Genomic DNA, 21087 nt, shown 5'->3' on the forward strand with positions numbered 1-21087 from the left:
GCGGTGTCTCTGTGCCCCGCCAGCTCCTCACCTGCGATGCCTTTCGGCTTCGGGTCGGCGCTCTCTGCTTGCTGCCCCGCGTCCATTCGCTGCCCGGAAGAATCCTTGTAGTTCCGAGTTGACCGAACAAAGTGAGTGCAGCTAGCGCCGCCGGCCGGCCCAGCTCGCCACCGGGGGTCATTCCGGCTTTTCAAGGTTGCCCGGACCGCCTGCCCTCCAGTTGCTTCCTCCACCAGGTACGCTTGCACCCCGCGGGTCGACTGTGCCGGCTGCTGGAGACGCCGCGGTTGCGGCCGAGCCGGGAAGCAGCTTGGGGCGGGGCGGGTTGGCTGCTGCAGGCTCTGTTCTCCGCGCCTCCGACTGCGGTTTTCCCGCGGTCACCGGGCCATCTGGAGGCAGGCCGCAGAGAGATTTCACGGAGAGCGGCCGGGGGGCGTCGGAGCTAGGGTTGGGCCGGGAAGCCCCCGGCCTAGAGCGCGCCCCGGCCGCCTTGTGCTTGTTGGTATCTGCGTGCGCTACTCTGTTGACCTCTTGTACCTACACCTGATTTCGTTTTACTGACAAGTTTATTTCAACAGGAACTGGAAAGGAGATTTGAAATCTCAAGTCTAGGTTTTTGGGTCTGGACCTTCCACAGATCCGTTTGTAAAAATTTGGTTAAATTCCTTACTCCTTTTGTATCTCAGTTTTTTACATTTTTTAAAATGGGATTTGTACTAAGGATTCCGTTGAGATACTTTGAAAACTAAGTTAATTTCGTCTTGTGAGAAAACACTTAACACACACAAAAGGATTTTGGTATGTTTCTGCTTGTAAACTTCTTAAGGAATAAGAGTTAAATCTTGTACTGTGCTTTCCTTACCACCTGGCCATGATAATTACTCTTTGTTTGGTGGTTGATTTTTAACTTGTTATGAAAAAGCTCAGGGAGTTAGTGCCAGTACCGCTGTTCCACAAATAGGTACCTTAAGAAGCGTAGAAAAGGGGATATTGTAAATACCTTTAGCCAAAATGGAGGACACAAAGAGATGGTTCAGCTTTGCTAAGGGAAATAAGAGTTTTGCTTTGAATGGCCTTAGTTTGAAGGGTCTGGGGAGATAGTAAAGAATCTCTTTTTATTAGATCGTTGGTAACATTTGTCTGTAGTTCAGGAGAGATGTCTGGGAGAGAATGGTGATCCTGTCGAATAGAGGGAAGATAGTTTGAGAGACTTACAGCCCAAGCACTGATTCTCAGTCATGGGATGATGCCTACGAGGTTATCAGAGCTTTAAAGGCTGAAGGGGGTATAGTTTGAACAAACATTCAGCATTATAATTTCTATTGGGGAAAAATCTGTTTTCAAAATATAAGCTACAGGAAGAGCGTGAGGCTTTTATGTTTATAAAAAGTTTTAAAAGATTGAGAAACACTGATATAGAATGCAGTTAAAGTCATGGGAGGAAATGGAAATTGCCCAGGAGAGCATGTGAAATAAGAGAAGCAGTGATGAGCACAGGATGATGAAATAGTGAAAGAGTTGGAGAAAAGGCCACAGAGTTAGGAAGAAAACTTGGAATTAATCTTCAAATGTCACAAAATTATGAACATTGGCATCGTGCAGGCTTCACTGGCTATATGGTTTTTGGGTAATTTTGATCCTAAATTTTAATATCTGAAAAGGGAGTGAAAAACGCTTTTCAGATGTGAAAATTAATTGGAACGTTTTTGAAAGCTTAATTAGTACTATGCCTGGCACAGAGTAAGAGCTAAGTAAGTGCTGTCATCCTGGTGAACTCTATATCCGCCTCTCCAACTTCACGAGTTCTAAAAAGCTAAGACTTGAAAAATGGGCCTTTGATTCTGGTGCCTAAGATGTCCTTGGTGCCTTAGTGAGAATTTCAGAAGATGGCTAAGGTAAATACAGTACTAGATGAAAATGATGGGCTTGAAGAGGAGGTGGACTGAGCATACTCTTTGCAAAAAATGTGTCCGTGTAGGAAATTACAGTGATAGGAAGGGAAGATAGGGTCTTTGGAAGGTTTGGGGATATGAAAGTCAAAGTTTTAGTCTCTCAGTCATGTCCGACTCTTTGTGACCCCCTGGACTGTACCTCTTTCATGGAATTCTCCAGGCAAGAATACTGGAGTGGGTTGCCATTACTTCCTCCAGGGGATCTTCTAGCCCACTGACTGAACCCCGGTCTCCTGCATTGTAGACAGATTCTTTACTCTCTGAGCCATCAGGGAAGCTCTTAGGGGATATGGAAAAGATTTAAATATGTTTCTGTTGAACAGCACAAAAATAGGAAGGCCATTTTATGTTGCATTGAAAGCTGAGGTACCTTTCTTATTTGCTCTAACGAGGAAGGACAGTAACAGTAGCACCCTAGGCTTTGAGACACACCCTTGACTGCACTGCCGGTGATAATGTCAAACTGTGAATAAGCAGAAAGTTTGTTTTGCTGCACAGTGTTAGAAATTTTCTGATCTGTAACCCAGAGACAATTTTAAAAAATTATTATTGGACCTCATATCTTTTGGTAGCCAGTGGAAGAAGGATGTAGTCACATATCTATGGCCTGTAAACATAGACACCTCTTTACCATCATGTATATAATCAGGGTTATTGGTAAAAGAATAAGGTTTATGTTAAAGTATTTCTTGAGATGTGCTTCAGGTGACAGGTATGAATGCAAGAAGAGATACATGGAGGCAGCATTCCTTGTGGAAAGTTGATTAAAGAGTTCTGTTAAGCAAAACTGGAGAACATGAGCAGAATCATGGTCTAATTAATAAACATTTGGCAGTGAATCAAGAGAAAATGAGTTTCATTCAGTACTGACTCTGTTCCTAGGTAGTTTTATGACCTTCAGTTCAGTTCAGTCGCTCAGTCATGTCCGACTCTTTGTGACCCCATGAATCGTAGCACGCCAGGCCTCCTTATCCATCACCAACTCCTGGAGTTCACTCAAACTCATGTCCACCGAGTCAGTGGTGCCATCCAGCCATCTCATCCTCTGTCGTCCCCTTCTTCTCCTGCCCCCAATCCCTCCCAGCATCAGGGTCTTTTCCAGTGAGTCAACTCTTCGCATGAGGTGGCCAAAGTATTGGAGTTTCAGCTTCAGCATCAGTCCTTTCAATGAACACCCAGGATTGATCTCCTTTAGGATGGACTGGTTGGATCTCCTTGCAGTCCAAGGGACTCTCAAGAGTCTTCTCCAACACCACAGTTCAAAAGCATCAATTCTTCGGCAATCAGCTTTCTTCACAGTCCAACTCTCACATCCATACATGACCACGGGAAAAACCATATCCTTGACTAGACGGACCTTTGTTAGCAAAGTAATGTCTCTGCTTTTTAATATGCTGTCTAGGTTGGTCATAACTTTCCTTCCAAGGAGTAAGCGTCTTTTAATTTCATGGCTGCAATCAGCATCTGCAGTGATTTTGGAGCCCAAAAAAATAAGTCTGCCACTGTTTCCACTGTTTCCCCATCTATTTCCCATGAAGTGATGGGACCAGATGCCATGATCTTAGTTTTCTGAATGTTGAGCTTTAAGCCAACTTTTCACTGTCACTTTCATCAAGAGGCTTTTTAGTTCTTCTTCACTTTCTGCCATAAGGGTGGTGTCATCTGCATATCTGAGGTTATTGATATTTCTCCCAGCAATCTTGATTCCAGCTTGTGCTTCTTCCAGCCCAGCGTTCCTCATGATGTACTCTGCATATAAGTTAAATAAGCAGGGTGACAATATACAGCCTTGACGTACTCCTTTTCCTATTTGGAGCCAGTCTGTTGTTCCATGTCCAGTTCTGTTGCTTCCTGACCTGCATATAGGTTTCTCAAGAGGCAGGTCAGGTGGTCTGGTATTCCCATCTCTTGAAGAATTTTCCACAGTTTATTGTGATCCACACAGTCAAAGACTTCAATGAGTGACAAAGTAATAGGTATGAAGTGGGATTTATTTAGAGAGATACACATTCTATAGACACACTGAGATCCCATGTCAAAAGATGAGAGTGATATGAAATATGGGGGCGTAAATTTTTAATGGGCTGAGTAACTTGGGCCACCTCATGTGACGAGTTGACTCACTGGAAAAGAGTCTGATGCTGGGAGGGATTGGGGGTAGGAGGAGACGGGGACAGCAGAGAATGAGATGGCTGGATGGTATCACCAACTCGATGGACATGAGTTTGAGTGAACTCCGGGAGTTGGTGATGGACAGGGAGGCCTGGCGTGCTGTGGTTCATGGGGTCGCGGAGAGTCGGACACGACTGAGCGACTGAACTGAACTGAACTTCATAGGGAGGATTATTCCAACTGTTTTCAGGGAATGGGGGGAGAATTCTAGGAATTGGAGATTTCTAGGAATTGGACCACTGCCCACTTTTTATCCTTTTATGGTTGGCCTGGGAACTGATACGGTGCCAATGGGTGTGTCATTTAGCACGTTAATATATATTACAGTGAGTGTGTGATAAGGTTCAAGGTTACTGAAAGTGGAATCATCTGCTATCTTGGTTCTGACCTGTTCATGTCATATCATCGATATGTTCTTCTTTAAGGGTATGTCCTGCCTCCTTCCCTCCTGTTTCATATATCTATATGAAATACTAGTATGCAGTTTTCAAGTGATATCTTTTTCTGGTTTTGGTGTTAGAGTAATATTTGTTTTATAGAATGAGTTAGAAAGTGTTACCTTTCTTCAGTAACTTTTGGTACTTTGTGTGTTTCTAGGAATTTGTTTATTTCAAGTGATTTGTTGACAGATTTTTGTTCAGTTGCTCAATCATGTTTGACTCTGTGACTCCATGGATTACAGCACATCAGGCTTCCGAGTCTTTCAGTATCACCTGAAGTTTGCTCAGACTCGTGTCTTTGGAGTCGATGATGCCATCCAACCATTTCTCATCCTCTGTCAACCCCTTCTCCTGCCCTCGGTCTTTTCCATTGAGTTGGCTCTTTGCATCAGGTGGCCAGAGTATTGGCGCTTCAGCTTCAGCATCAGTCCCTCTCTAATGAATATACAGGGTTGATTTCCCTTAGAATTGACTGGTTTGATCTTGCTGTGCATGGGACTCCGAAGAGTCTTCTCTAGCACCATAATTTCAAAACATCAATTCTTCGGCGCTCAGCCATCTTTATGGTGCAATTCTACTTGTTCATCTCCTGTAACTTTTATTCCTGTAAAGCTTCTGGTAATATCTCTACTTTCACGCCTGATTTTACCAGTTCTTCCTATTTTTCTTGGTCAGTTTAGCCAAAAGTTAATTTTGGTTATCTTTTTTAAAGAGGTCTTCTGTGGTGGCTCAGATGGTAAAGAATCTGCCTGCAGTGAGGGAGACCTGGGTTCAATTCCTGGGTCAGGAAGATCCCCTGGAGAAGGGAATGGCATCCTACTCCAGTATTCTTGCCTGAAAAGTTTCATGGACAGAGGACCCTGGTGGACTACAGTCCATAGGATCGCAAAGAGCCGGACATGATTGAGTGACTAACATTTCACTTTTTCTTTTTTAAAGAACCAATTTTTGGTTTCATTGATTTTTCTCTCTAGTTTTTCTACTCTGTTTACATTCTAATCTGTAATATTCCTTTCCTCTTCTTGTTTTGGGTTTAGTTATCTTTTTTCTTGGGTTCTGTAAGGGAGAAGTTCAGGTTTGAATAAAGATTTGATACGTTTATTTTTTTAATGTAGGCCTTTACAACTGGGCTTCCCTGGTGGCTCAGAGGGTAAAGCATCTGCCTGCAATGCAGAAGACCTGGGTTCGATCCCTGGGTCAGGAAGATCCCCTGGAGAAGTAAATGACAACCCACTCCAGTTCTCTTGCCTGGAAAATCCCATGGACAGAGAAGCCTGGTAGGCTGTAGTCCACGGGATCGTGAAGAATTGGACACGACTGAGTGACTTCACTTCACTTACAACTATTAATTTCCCTCCTCTTATTACTCTTAGCACTGCATTTGTAGCGTTCCTTAAGTGCTGGTATGTTATGTTTTCATTTAAATTTCTCTCAAGGTATTTTGTAATTTACCTTGTAATGGATTCTTTGACCTGTTGGTTAATTAAGAGTGTATTGTTTCATTCAACAGCTTTAAATTTCGAAATTTCCTATTGTTATTGATTTCTATTTTTTTCTTCCTGTGATCAGAGAAGATGATTTATGTAATTTTTTAGTCTTTTTAAACTTAATAGAACCTTATTTTGTACCCTAACTGTCATGGAGAATATTCCATGTTCACTTGAAGAATGTATTTTGCTCTTGTTTGGTGGAGTATTCTATGTATGTCTGTTAGGTCTAGTTGGTTTGTAGTATTTAATTTTCTAGTTCCTTGTTAATCTTTTGTCTAGTTCTTTTTATCATTGAAAATGAAATATTGAAGCTTCCAACTATTGTTGTCTTCTGTCAGTTTTTGCTTCATATAATTTGGGGCTCTGTTGTATATATGTTTATAATTTTAAAAATCTTGGTAGATTGACCTTTATATCATTCTTCTTTGATGTTGTAACTATTTTTGTTTTGAAGTTTTTGTCTGGTTTTAGTATTGGCACTCTGGCTCTCCTTTGGTTACAGTTTTCATAGAATAAATTTTTACATTTTCATTCTCAACCCATTTGTGTATTTGGTTCTAAAATGAGTTTCTTGTAGGCAGCATATCGTTAGATCACTTTTTATATTGACTCTTCCAGTCTCTTAGAGAATTTAATCCGTTTGTCTTTAATGAAATTATTAACAATAGAAGGCTTACACTGCCACTTTGCTCTTTTTTTCTGTATGTCATACATTTTTGTTTCTCAATTCATTCACCACCTTCTTTTGTGTTAGATGTTCTAGTGTAATGTTTTGATTGCATTCTCATTTTTTCTATATATATTTTAGTTATGTTTTTCGTTTATTTCTTGAGGATTGCAGTTCGCATTTAATTTTTAAGTATTTCAGATTTATACCAACTTGGTTTTAATGGTATGTAAAAAATTTTCTCCTATATAACTCCATTCCTCCAGCCCCCTTGTAAATGACATATCGTTACTGTTGTATATAATGTATATGATATATATAAGCACATAAAATGTGCCTTTAAATGTGTCTATTACAAGTATGTAATTAAATATGTTTATATATAGTAAAGCATGTATTGTATATAAGTAAATATGCAACTTTAATGGTATTGTATGTTGTAAATAATGTTATGCATGAAAGTGATTAATATAGTTTGTTATTGTTTTGTATAATTGTATTTTAAGTCAATAGAGGGAAGAAAAAAGGAATTACTAATTAAAGATCCATTAATGCAGACTTTTATGTTTATGTATATTGCCTATACTTAGGTTTTATTATTTTATTTTCAGTCTATTTTTGTGTTTGAATCTAAAATAGGTCTCTTATAGCTAGGGTGTAGTTTGATCTTTTTTTTTTTTATTCTGCCAGTCTTTGCCCTTTTCTTGGATTGTTTTATCTGTTTTACATTTGAAAGGATTTATATCTGGCATTTTGCTATTTGTTTTCTGTATGTCTTAGATTTGTTGTTATACTCTTCCTTCATAACTGCCTCTTTCATTTTAAATAGATATTTTCTCTTATACAGTTTAGTTTCCTTGTCTCTGTTTAATCTATTATATTATTTTCTTAATAGTTGCCTGGGGAAGTATAATTAGTATGTTAATTTATAACAATCAGATTAATGTCTTTTTAATTTCAATAGTATATGGCTCCATCCCCTAACGTCTTCGTTTGTGTTGTTGCTGTCATACAAGTTACATCTTTATGTGTTGTATGCTCATCATCAAAGATTTATTTTATTGCTATATCCAGTTGTCTTCTTAAAAAATATATATTTTATTGAAGTATATTGACTTACAATGTTTCAGGTGCACAGCAAGGTGATTCAGTTATACAAATATACATATATTATTTTTGACATTATTTTCCATCATAAGTTATTACAGGATATTGATTCTAGTTCCCTGTGCTATGCGGTAAACCTTTGTTGCTTGTTGCATATCTGTTTTTTAGTTAGAAATCTAGCATTCTGTTTATGATAAGTCAAACAGGTGGAATCAAATGTCATAATTATTTTAGTTAGGCAGAAGTTCATAGGTTTTCTAAAATATATATATTATGCATATTTATATATATGTATGCAAGAAGAGATGGAGAAATTGGAGAACATAAATGAAATGAGAGCACTGAATATGAAATAGGAAAAGGGAAACAGACTAGATAAAAGTAAAAGGTCATCATATAGTTCAGTTGTTTTTAAGCATGACTGCTCATTAGAAACATCTGGAACTCTGGAGGAAAAAAGGCAATACCTGAACATTTGTATTTTTCAAAAAATTTCAAGATAATTCTGATATGCATCTGGATTTTAAAAAGGGATTACAAGTTTTTCTGTTAGATCCTAGTTTGGGTGATACAGAGTTCTACTACTTTTCTGTTAACTAATTGTGATACAATTAAGTAATAGTTACATAATCACAATAGTAAAAGATGTTTATCAGTTTTCATAATAAATAGCCAGACGCCCCCCCCCCCCCAAAAAAAAAAAGATAATTGTAATTTCAGGCCATCATGGGAACATGATTAACTTAACCATATAAAATTATTGCATAAAATTTGTGGGAGTCGAGCAGAGTGATATGACAAGGGAAGTGCACACATGTACATGTTTTCATCCACCCAATCTGTGTCTTTTGGTTGGTGCACTTATTAATCCATTTACATTTAAGGTAATTATCAATATGTATGACTCTGTTACATTTTCTTAATTTTGGGGGGTTTATTTTCTGTAGGGCTTTTCCTTCTCTTGTGTTTCCTGCCTAAAGAAGTTCCTTTAGCATTTGTTGTAAAGCTGGTTTGGTGGTGCTAAATTCTCTTAACTTTTGCTTGCTTGTCTGGGAATCTTTCGATTTCTCCATCAAATCTGAAGGAGAGTCTTGCTGGGTAGACTATTCTTGGTTGTAGGTTCTTCCCTTTCATCACTTTAAATATATTATGCCGTTCCCTTCTGGCTTGTAGAGTTTCTGTTGAGAAATCAGCTGATAGCCTGATGGGAGTTTCCTTGTATGTTATTTGTCACTTTTCTCTTGTTGCTTTTAATATTTTATCTGTCTTTAATTTTTGTCAGTTTGATTCCGTTCCGTTCAGTCGCTCAGTCATGTCCGACTCTTTGCGACCCCGTGGACTGTAGCCTACCAGGCTTCTCCGTCCATAGGGTTCTCCAGGCAAGAATACTGGAGTGGGTTACCATTTCCTTCTCCAGGGGATCCTCCCACCAAGGGATCGAACCCGGGTCTCCCGCATTGGAGGCAGACGCTTTAACCTGTGAGCCACCAGGGAAGCTTACCGAGTCTTATTGTGCTCCTCCTTGGGTTTATCCTGCCTGGGACTCTCTGTGCTTCCTGCCATTGGTTGACTATTTCCTTTCCCATGTTTGGGAAGTTTTCAGCTATTACCTCTTCAAATATTTTCTCAGGTCCTTTCTCTCTTCTTCTGGGATCCCTGTAATGAGAATGTTGGTGCGTTTAATGTTGTCCCAGAGGTCTCTTAGGCTCTCTTCATTTCTTTTCATTCTTTTTTCTTTATTCTTTTCTGTGGCAGTGATTTCTATCAGTCTGTCCTCCAGGTCATTTATCTGTTCTTCTGCCTCAGTTATTCTGCTATTGATTCCTTCGAGTGTATTATTTATTTCTGTTTGTTTGTTCTTTAGTTTTTGTAAGTCTTTGGTAAACATTTCTTGCATCTTCTCATTCTTTGCCTCCATTCTTTTTCCAAGATCCTGGATCATCTTCACTATCATTCTGAATTCTTTTTCTGAAAGGTTGCCTATCTCCACTTCATTTAGTTGTTTCTCTGGATTTTATCTTGTCAGTTCATCTGGGACATAACTTTCTGCTTCTTCTTTGTGATTAACTTTCTGTAGTATGGTTTTTGTTTTGTTTTAGACTGGTTCTTCCTTCTTCTTTTGTCTGCCCTCTGATGGGTGAGGCTAAGAGGCTTGTGTAAGCTTCTTGATGGGAGGGACTGGTGATGGGGAAAACTGGGTGTTGCTCTAGGGGCAGAGTCTTGCTCAGTAAAGGTTTAATCCAATTATCTGCTGATGGTTGAGCTACATCCCTGGTAGCTGTTTGGCCTGAGGTGACCCAGCCCTGGGTCTGCAAGCTCTATGGTAGGATTAATGGTGAACTCCCAGAGGGTTTATGCTAAGGGGGACCTTCTAGTGACCCTGTCCCTGTGGTGAGCCCCTTCTAACCCATGCCTCCACAGGAGGCCCTCCCAACACTAGCAGGTAGTTTGGTTCAGTCTCCTGTGGTGTCACTGCTTCTCTTCTCTATGTCTTGCTACTGCTAAGTCACTTCAGTCGTGTCCGACTCTGTGTGACCCCATAGACGGCAGCCCACCAGGCTCCCCCATCCCTGGGATTCTCCAGGCAAGAACACTGGAGTGGGTTGCCATTTCCTTCTCCAGTGTGTGAAAGTGAAGTCGCTCAGTCGTGTCCGACCCTTAGCGACCCCACGGACTGCAGCCCCCCAGGCTCCTCCATCCATGGGATTTTCTAGGCAAGAGTACTGGAGTGGCTTGCCATTGTCTTGAAATTTTGTTTGTGCCCTCCAAGACTGGAGTCCCTGGTTCCCTCAGTCCTCTGGAAGGCCTGTGATCAAATCCCGCTGGCCCTCAAGGCCAGATTCCCTGGGGATTCTCAGTCCCTGTGTTGGATCCCCGGGCTGGGATTCAGAACCTTCATAATAGTGCGAGAACTTCTTTGGTATTATTGTTCTCCAGCCTGTGGGTCACCCACTTGGCAGGTATGGGATTTGATTTTATTGTGATTGCGTCCCTCCTACTGTCTTGCTGCAGCTTCTTCGTCTTTGGACGTGGGGTATCTTTTTCCAGTGTGTTTCAATGCCCTTCTGTAGATGGTTGTTCAACAGGTAATTGCAGTTTTGGTGTTCTTGCCAGAGGAGATAAGCACACATCCTTCTACTCTGCCATCTTGAGTTGGAAGACCAGTTGTCTTTTATATTTGTCTATGTTGTTACTTTTGCCAGTGCTTTTTGCTTCATCATATGAATTCTAGTTACTATGTAGTGGTGTGTTTCATTTTAATCTGAATGCTCCCTAGTATTTCTTGTAGGACAAGATCACTGGAGACAAAATCTGTCAGATTTTGTTTATCTGGGAATGTATACTGCCTTCTGGCCTCCAGGTTTTAGATGTGAAATCAGCTTGTAATCATTGAAGATCCTTTTAATGTAATGAATTGCTCCTTTCCCTGTTTTCAGGATTCTCTTTGTGTTTGGCTTTTGGTGGTTTAATTATAGTGTTTTTAGTGTGGCTGTCTTTGAGCTTATCCTACCAGGAGTTTGTTGAGACTCTGGAATGTGTAGTTTCTTTTTCTCCTTCTCTTCTTCCTCCACCGCCTCCCCTCCCACCCTTCTGTTAATCAAAGTTTGGAAGCTTTTGGCCTCCGTTCTTTTTGTTCCTTTCTGTCTTCTGGGACTCTCATTATGTGTAGGTTGGTATGCTTGATAATGTCACTTAGGTCTCTTAGACTCTGTTCATTTTTCTTCATTATTTTTCTCTTTGTTCCTCAGACTGAGTGATCTCAGTTGATCTTCAGGTTTACTGATTCTTTTGTCTGTCCTCTCTTATATGCTGTTGAACCTCTAGTGAATGATTCATTTCTGTTTTTGGTTGACTTATTTATTTCTGCCTTTTTTGGTTCTAATTTGTGCTTCTTTTTCTGGTTTCTTAAAGCAAGTGCTTTGATCCTTGTTTTTTAGATTTTTTTTTTTTAATATAAGCATATAATGTCATAAATTTCCTTGTAAGCACTTCTTTAGATGCATTTCACAATTTATGACAACTCTTGCCATTTTACTTCAATATAGTTTTTGGGAAGTATTTTATCAAATCCACAATTTTTTAAAAATTGAGAATTTTTGTTACGATTCCTCTAAATTTAAAACCAGTTTGGAAGGTTTGATATAGCATTTATTATTTCACTCCATAAAATGGTATCTTTTTCTATTAAGACCTTTAATTTTGTTTTAATTTTATTTTTTAAATTGAAATATAGTTGATTTACAGTGTTTTGCCAATCTCTGCTCTAAAGGAAAGTGATTCTGTTATGTTCATATAGACATGTTTTAAAAGATTCTTTTCCATTATGGTTTATGGCAGGATGTTGACTATAACTCCCTGTGCTATATAGTAGGATCTTGCTGTTTATGCATCCTATATATAATACTGTACATCTGTTAATCCCAAATTCCCAGTACTTGCCTCCCCCTTGACAACCACAAGTCTGTTCTCTATGTCTCTGAGTTCATTTCTGTTTTCTAGATGGGTTCATTTGTGCCATATTTTAGATTCCATGCATAAGTTACATCATGTGGTGTTTGCCTTTATTTTTCTGACTTACTTTACTTAGTAATGATCATCTGTGGGTCCATCCATGTTATTGCAAATGGCATTATTTCATTCTTTTTTATGGCTGAGGAGTATTCCATTGTATATATGTACCACATCATCTTTATCCATTCATCTGTTGATGGACTTTTAGGTTGCTTCCTTGTCCTCCCCATTGTAAATAGTGCTGTAATGAACACTGGGGTGCGTGTGTCTTTTTCCATTATGATTTGCCCAGTAATGGGATTATTGGGTCATATGATAGTTTTAGTTTTAGTTTTTTAAGATGCCTCCATACTGTTCTTCATAGTGGCTGTATCAATTTACCTTCCTACCAACAATGCAAGAGGGTTCCCATTTCTCCACACTCCCCAGCATTTATTGTTTGTAGGATTTTTTTTTTTTTTTTTTGATGATGGCCATTCTGACTGGTGTGAGGTGGTACTTCATTGTAGTTTTTTTTTTTTTTTAACTTTTAATTTTGTATTGGGGTATAGCCAATTAATGGGGCTTCCTGGGTGACATGATGGTAAGGACTCTGCCCGCTAATGTAGGAGACTCAGGAGACGGGTTGATGCCCAGATTTGGAAGATCACCTGGAGTAGGAAATGGCAATCCGCTACAGTATTCTTGCCTGGAAAATTCAGTGGACAGAAGGAGTCTGGCGGGCTACAGTCCATGGGGTTGCAAAGAGTTAGACATGACTGAGCAACTGAACAATTAACACACACAGCCCATTAACAATGTTGTGATAGTTTCAGGTAAACAGCAAAGGGACTTAGCCATAAAGATACATATGTCCATTATCTCCCAACCCGGCTCCTATCCAGGCTGCCACACAATATTGGGCAGAGTTCATGTGTTATACAGTGGTTGCTCATCAGTTACCTGTTTTAAATACAGCAGTGTGTATGTATCCATCCCAAACTTCCTAACTCTCCCTCCCACATGGTCTTCCTCTCCTGGTAACCATAAGTTCTGTCTCTAAATCTGTGAGTCTTTTTCTGTTTTGTAAGTTCATTTATATTATTTCTTTTTAGCTTCCACTTATAAGGGATGTCATGCTATGTTTCTGCTTCTCTGTGTGACTTAATACTTCACTCGGTGTGACAGTCTCTAGGTCCCGCTATATTGCTGCAAATGACATTATTTTGTTCTTTTTAATGGCTGAATAGTTAAGCTATTTCAAATCCTGAAAGATGATGCTGTGAAAGTGCTGCTCTCAATATGCCAGAAAATTTAGAAAACTCAGCAGTGGCCACAGGACTGGAAAAGGTCAGTTTTCATTCCAGTCCCTAAGAAAGGCAATGCCAAAAAATGCTCAAACTACCGCACAATTGGCACTGATCTCACACGCTAGTAATGCTCAAAATTCTCCAAGCTAGGCTTCAACAGTACGTGAACCATGAACTTCCAGATGTTCAAGCTGGCTTTAGAAAAGGCTGAAATCAAATTGCCAACATCCGCTGGATCATGGAAAAAGCAAGAGAGTTCCAGAAAAACATCTATTTCTGCTTTATTGACTATTCCAAAGCCTTTGACTGTGTGGATTACAACAAACTCTGGAAAATTCTTCAAGAGAAGGGAATACCAGACCTCTTGAGAAATCTGTATGCAGGTCACGAAGCAACAGTTAGAAGTGGACATGGAACAACAGACTGGTTCCAGATAGGAAAAGGAGTACGTCAAGGCTGTGTATTGTCACCCTGCTTGTTTAACTTATATGCAGAGTACATCATGAGGAATGCTGGGCTGGAAGAAGCACAAGCTGGAGTCAAGATTGCCGGGAGAAATATCAATAACCTCAAATATGCAGATGACACCACCGTTATGGCAGAAAGTAAAGAAGAACTAAAGAGAATCTTGATGAAAGTGAAAGAGTAGAGTGAAAAAGTTGGCTTAAAGCTCCACATTGAGAAAACAAAGATCATGGCATTATCCGGTCCCATCACTTCATGGCAAATAGATGGAGAAACAGTGGAAAAAGTGAAAGACTTTATTTTTGGGGGCTCCAAAATCACTGCAGATGGTAACTGCAGCCATGAAATAGAAAGACACTTACTCCTTGGAAGGAAAGTTATGACAGCATATTAAAAAGCATAAGCATTACTTTGCCAAAAAAGGTCCGTCTAGTCAAGGCTGTGGTTTTTCCAGTAGTCATGTATGGATGTGAGAGTTGGACTATAAAGAAAGCTGAGCACAGAAAAATTGATGCTTTTGAACTGTGGTGTTGGAGAAGACTCTTGAGAGTCCCTTGGACTGCCAAGGAGTTCCAACCAGTCCATCCTAAAGGAAATCAGTGCTAAGTACTCATTGGAAGGACTGATGCTTGAAGCTGAAGCTCTGATACTTTGGCCACCAGATGCGAAGAACTGACTCATTGGAAAAGACCCTGATGCTGGGAAAGATTGAGGGCAGGAGGACAAGGGGATGACAGAGGATGAGATGGTTGGATGGCATCACCGACTCGATGGACATGAGTTTGAGTGAACTCTGGTAGTTGGTGATGGACAGGGAGGCCTGGTGTGCTGCGGTCCATTTGGGTCGCAAAATGTCAGACACGACTGAGCAACTGAACTGAATATTCCATTGTATATACGTACCACATCTTCATCCATTCCTCTGTGGATGGACATTTAGGTTGCTTCCATGTCTTGGCTGTTGTAAATAGTGCTACAGTGAACGTTGGGGTGCATGTATCTCTTCAGATCATGTTTTTCTCCAGATGTATGCCCATGAGTGGGATTGCAGGGTCCTATGGTAGCTCTGTGTCAACTAGTGGCTGTACCAGCTTACACTCCCACTAACAGTGCAGCAGGGTTCTCTTTTCTCCACACCCTCTCTATCATTTATTGTTTGTGGATTTTTTGATGTTAGCCATTGTGGCTGGTGTGAGGTGGTATCTCATTGTAGTTTTGATGTGCATTTCCCTAATAATTAGTGATGTTGAACATTTTTTTTATGTGCCTCTTGGCTATCTGTTTGTCTTTGGAGGAATGTCTATTTAGATCTTCTGCCCATTTGTTCATTGAGTTGTTTGTTTTGATGCTGTTAAGCATCATGAGCTGTTTGTAAATTTTGGAGACTAATACCTTGTCAGTCACATCATTTGCAAATATTTTATCCCAATCTGTGCATCTGTTCGTTTTGTATATTGTTTCCACTTCTATGCAAAAGCTTTTTTTTGGAAAATTAATTAATTTTAATTGGAGGATAATTGCTTTATAATATTGTGATGGTTTTTGCCGTACATCAACATGAATCGGCCACAGGTATACATGTGCCTCCCCCATCCTGAATCCCCCACCCTGTCCCTCTGGGTTGTCCTAGAGCACTGGCTTTGGGTGCCCTTCATGCATTGAACTTTCACTGGTCATCTGTTTTCCACACGGTAATGTACATACATGTTTCAGTTCTGTTCTCTCGAATCATCCTGCCCTCGCCTTCTCCCACTGAGTCAAAAAGTCTGTTGTTTATGCCTGTGTTTCCTTTGCACTTAGGGTCTTCGATACCATCTTTCTAAATTCCATATATATATATGTGTAAATATACAATATTTGTCTTTCTCTTTATGACTTAGTTCACTCTGTATAATAGTCTCCAAGTTCATGCACCTCAGTAGAACTGACTCAAATTTGTTCCTTTTTATAGCTGAGTATGCAAAAGCCTTTGACTGTGTGGATCACAATAAACTGTGTAAAATTTTGAAAGAGATGGGAATCCCAGACCACCTGACCTGCCTCTTGAGAAACCTGTATGCAGGTCAGGAAGCAACAGTTAGCACTATACATGGAACAACAGACTGGTTCCAAATAGGAAAAGGAGTACGTCAAGGCTGCATATTGTCACCCTGCTTATTTAACTTGTATGCAGAGTACATCATGAGGAACGCTGGGCTGGAAGAAGCACAAGCTGGAGTCAAGATTGCTGGGAGAAGTATCAATAACCTCAGATATGCAGATGACACCACCCTTATGGCAGAAAGTGAAGAGGAACTCAAAAGCCTCTTGATGAAAGTGAAAGAGGAGAGTGAAAAAGTTGGCTTAAAGCTCAACATTCAGAAAACTAAGATCATGGCATCTGGTCCCATCACTTCATGGGAAATAGATGGGGAAACAGTGGAAACAGTGTCAGACTTTATTTTATTAGGCTCCAAAATCACTGCAGATGCTGATTGCAGCCATGAAATTAAAAGACGCTTATTCCTTGGAAGGAAAGTTATGACCAACCTTGATAGTATATTAAAAAGCAGAGACATTACTTTGCCAACCAAGGTCCGTCTAGTCAAGGCTATGGTTTTTCCCGTGGTCATGTATGGATGTGAGAGTTGGACTGTGAAGAAAGCTGATCGCCGAAGAATTGATGCTTTTGAACTGTGGTGCTGGAGAAGACTCTTGAGAGTCCCTTGGACTGCAAGGAGATCCAACCAGTCCATTCTAAAGGAGATCAATCCTGGGTGTTCATTGGGAGGACTGATATTGAAGCTGAAACTGCAATACTTTGGCCACCTCATGAGACAAGTTGACTCACTGGAAAAGACTGATGCTGGGAAAGGTTGGGGGCTGGAGGAGAAGGGGACGACAGAGGATTTGATGGCTGGATGGCATCACCGACTCAATGGATGTGAGTTTGGGTAAACTCCAGGAGTTGGTGATGGACAGGGAGGCCTGGCGTGCTGCAATTCATGGGGTCGCAAAGAGTCAGATATGGCTGAGTGACTGAACTGAACTGAGCTGAAATTTACCAAGGCTCGCCTTGTGGCCCAGCACGTGGTCAGTCTTAGAGAATGTTCTGTGTACACTTGAGATGAATGTGTAGCCTGCTGTTTTTGGACGGAATGTCCTATAAATAGCAATTAAATCTGTCTGATCTGTTACATCATTTAAAGCTTGTGTTTCCTTATTTATTTTCTGTCTCCATTATCTGTCCATTGGTGTAAGTATGATGTTAAAGTCCCCCACTATTATCACGTTACTGTCAATGTCTCCCTTTATGGTTGTTAGTTTTTGCTTTACATGTTGAGATGTTCCTGTGTTGGGTGTGTATATATATATTTATGATTGTTATATATTCTTGACTCGAATACTTAATCATTATGTTCTGTCCATTGTTTCTTATAATAGTCTTCGTTTTAAAGTATGTTTTGTGTGATATGAGTATTGCTACTCCAGCTTTCTTTTGATTTCCATTTGCATAGTGTACCTTCTCCCACCCCCTTACTTTCAGTCTGTAAGTGTCCCTAGGTCTGAGGTGGGTCTCTTGTAGAAAGCATATATTCGGGTCTTGTTTTTGTATCTACACTGCCAATCTGTTTCTTTTGATTGGTGCGCTTAATCAATTTATGTTTAAGGTAATTATTACTCTGTGTGATCCTAGATGTTATTCTTGTTTTTGTTGTTCATGGCATCCCCCGGGTCAGGGATTGAACCCATATCCCCTGAATTGGTAGAAGGCAGTGGCGACCCACTCCAGTATTCTTGCCTGGAGAATGCTGTGGACAGAGGAGCCTGGTGGGCTGCTGTCCATAGGGTTGCACAGAGTCGGACACGACTGAAGTGACTTAGCAGCAGCAGCAGCAGCCCCTGAATTGGTAGGTGGATTCTTCACTACTGAACACCAAGCAGGCCTCATAGGTGTTTTATTCTTTTTGTTGCAGTGATAATTGGGATTGTTTCCTTAATTTCTCTTTGTGATCTTTCATTGTTAGTGTATCGGAATGCAAGAATTTCTGTGCATTAATTTTGTATCCTGCACCCGAGTTCATTGATTAGCTCTAGTAGTTTTCCAATGGCATCTTTAGGATTTTCTTTGTATAGTGTCATGTCATCTGCAAAAGGTGACAGTTTGACTTCTTCTTTTCCAATTTGTGTTCCTTTCATTTCTCTTTCTTCTATGATTGCCGTGGCTAGGATTTCCAAAACTTTGTTGAATGAAAGTGGCGAGAGTGGATATTCTTGTCCTATTCCTAATTTTAGAGGAAATGCTTCTGGTTTTTCACCATTGAGAATGATCTGTGCTGTGGGTTTGTCAGTATGACCTTTATGATACTGAGGTAGGTTCCCCTGTGCCCATTTCCTGGAGAGTTTTTATAATAAGTGGGTGCTGAATTTTGACAGATGCTTTTTCTGAATCTGTTGAAATGATCATGAGGATTTTATTCTTCAGTTTGTTAATCTGGTATATCACATGGATTTTGCATATATTGAAGACTCTTTTCTTCCCTGGGATAAATCTCACTTCGTCATGGCATATAATCCTTTTAATATGTTGTTGGATTCTGTTTGGTAGGATTTTGTTGAGGAGCTTTGTGTCTGTATTCGTCAGTGAAACTGGTCTTTAGTTTTCTTTTTTTGTGTCTTTTTTCTTTGTCAGGTTTTGGTATCAGGGTGGTGGTGGCTTCATAGAATCAGTTTGGGAGTGTTCTTCGCTCTGCAGTTTTTTTGGGAAGTGTTTGAGGAGTATAGGAAGGATAGGTGTTTAGCTCTTCTCTAAATATGTTTTTTTCTTTTTTTTTTCCGAACCTTTGGGATCACGAGCATCACCTCTGTTTCTGCTTCCAACATTTGTAGCCCAGTCTGCAACCTTCTCCATACACCCCCGCTACCTTTGGATTTCCGACCAAGTACGCCACCTAGTGGTGACACTGGACTCTGGCAGAAGGAAGGGAAGGGAAGGGAAGTCGCTCAGTAGCGTCCTACTCTTTGCGATGCCATGGACTGTAGGCTCCTCCCTCCATGGGATTTTCCAGGCAAGAATACTGGAGTGGGTTACCATTTCCTCTCCATAGCTCTTCTCTAAATATTTAACAGAATTTGCTTGTGTAGCCATCTGTTCCTGGACTTTTATTTGTTGGATGATTTTTAATTACAGCTTCAATTCAACTTCATTACTTATGGATTGATCTGTTTATATTTTCTATTTCTTCCAGGTTCAGCCTTGGAAGATAGTACTTCACTAGAAATTTGTTCATTTATTCCAGGTTGTCCATTTTATTGGCATAGAGTTGCCTATAGCAGTCCCTTATGTATTTAATGGCATGAGTTGTAACTTCTGCTTTTTCATTTCTGAGTTTATTGATTTGACTCCTGTCCTTTTTTTCTTGATGACTTTGGCTAAATGTTTATCAATTTTATCTTCCCAAAGAACCAGCTTTTTTATTGATCTTTATTTCATTTATTTCTGCTTTGGTCTTTATGACCTATTCCTTCTGCTAACTTTAGGGGTTTTTCCCTTCTTTGTCTAGTTGCTTTAGGTGTAAGGTTGGAAGTGAAAGTGTTAGTCGCTCAGTGGTGTCTGACTCTTTGCAACCGCATGGACTGTAGCCTGCCAGGCTTCTCTGTCTGTGGAATTCTCCAGGCAAGAACACTGGAGTGGGTTGCCATTCCCTTTGCCAGGGGATCTTCCAACCCAGAGATTGAACCCAGGTCTCCTATATTGTAGGCATATTCTTTGCCAACTGAGCCACCAGGGAAGCACCCAATTGTTTGATGGAGATTTTTCTTGTTTCTTGAGATGAGATTGAGTTGCTCCAGATTTCCCTTAGGACTGCTTTTCCTTTGTTCTGTAGATTTTAAGTTGTGTTTTTCATTGTCATTTGTTTCTATGTTTTTTTTATTTCCTCTTTGGTATTCTTTTAGTGGTCTGTTGGTTATTTAGTAGTGCAGTTCTTAGCCTCCATGTGTTTATATATATATTTTTTAGTTTTTTTTCCTTATAATTGATTTCTAATCTCACCATTGTGGTTAAAAGAGGTGCTCAATATGATTTCAGTGTTCTTAAATTTACCAAGACTTGATTTGTGGATGAAGATGTGATCTCTCCTGGAGAGTGTTCTGTATGCACTTGAGAAGAAAGTGTGTTTTGCCACTTTTGGGTAGAATGTCCTGTAAATATCAGTTAAGTCTGACTGGTTTGTTATGCCATTTAAAGCTTGTGTTTCCTTATTTATTTTCTGACTGCATGGTTTGTCCATTGGTGTAAGTGGCGTGTTAAAATTCCCCACTATTATTGTGTTGCTGTATTTCCCCTTCTATGACTATCAGTATTTGCCTTATGTGAGGTGCTCCTGTGTTGGGTGCATGTATATTTATAATATATCGTCTTGTATTGATTCCTTGATCATTATGTAGTGACCCTCCTTGTCTCTTGAAACAGCCTTTATTTTAAGGTCTAATTATCTGATATGAGTATTGCCACTGCAGCTTTCGATTTCTATTTGCATGGAATATTTTTTTGTCTTTTCATTTTCAGTTTGTATGTATCCCAAGGTCTAAAGTGGGTCTCTTATAGACAGGATATATATGGATTTTGTTTTTATATCTCTTCAGCCAGTTTGTGTCTTTTGGTTGGAGCAATCGTTCTATTTACATTAAAGGTACTTAGCAATATGTATGTTCCTGTTCCGTTCCATTCAGTCGCTCAGTCGTGTCCGACTCTTTGTGACCCCGTGAACTGTAGCCTACCAGGCTTCTCCGTCCATGGGATTCTCCAGGCAAGAATACTGGAGTGGGTTACCATTTCCTTCTCCAGGGGATCTTCCCGACCCAGGGATCGAACCCGGGTCTCCCGCATTGGAGGCAGACGCTTTAACCTCTGAGCCACCAGGGAAGCCCATGTTCCTGTTACCATTTTCTTAATTGTTTTGGCTTTGTTTTTGTGGTTATGTTTCTTCTTCCTGGAGAAGTTTTCGTCTT

The 21087-nt window shown here is 40.1% G+C and overlaps 1 protein-coding gene across 3 annotated transcripts in view; it reads left to right on the top strand.

The window, feature by feature from the left end:
• Positions 1–5: 5 nt before the first annotated feature.
• Positions 6–21087, top strand: part of LOC129552316 (mitochondrial glutathione transporter SLC25A40) — a 67076-nt gene continuing 45994 nt past the window's right edge. The window contains exons 1-2 of one of the 3 annotated variants that reach the window (XM_055420603.2): positions 7–236; positions 5680–5967. The gene's annotated coding sequence lies outside the window, so the exon portion shown is untranslated. Of the gene's footprint in view, positions 237–5679; positions 5968–21087 lie in introns of all 3 variants that reach the window. The other 2 variants (XM_055420604.2, XM_055420602.2) reach the window with 2 other exon arrangements.

Source organism: Moschus berezovskii, chromosome 3 (genome assembly GCF_049115385.1).
Source record: "Moschus berezovskii isolate FMDL1 chromosome 3, NW_MosBer_1.0, whole genome shotgun sequence".
Lineage (NCBI taxonomy): Eukaryota > Metazoa > Chordata > Mammalia > Artiodactyla > Moschidae > Moschus > Moschus berezovskii.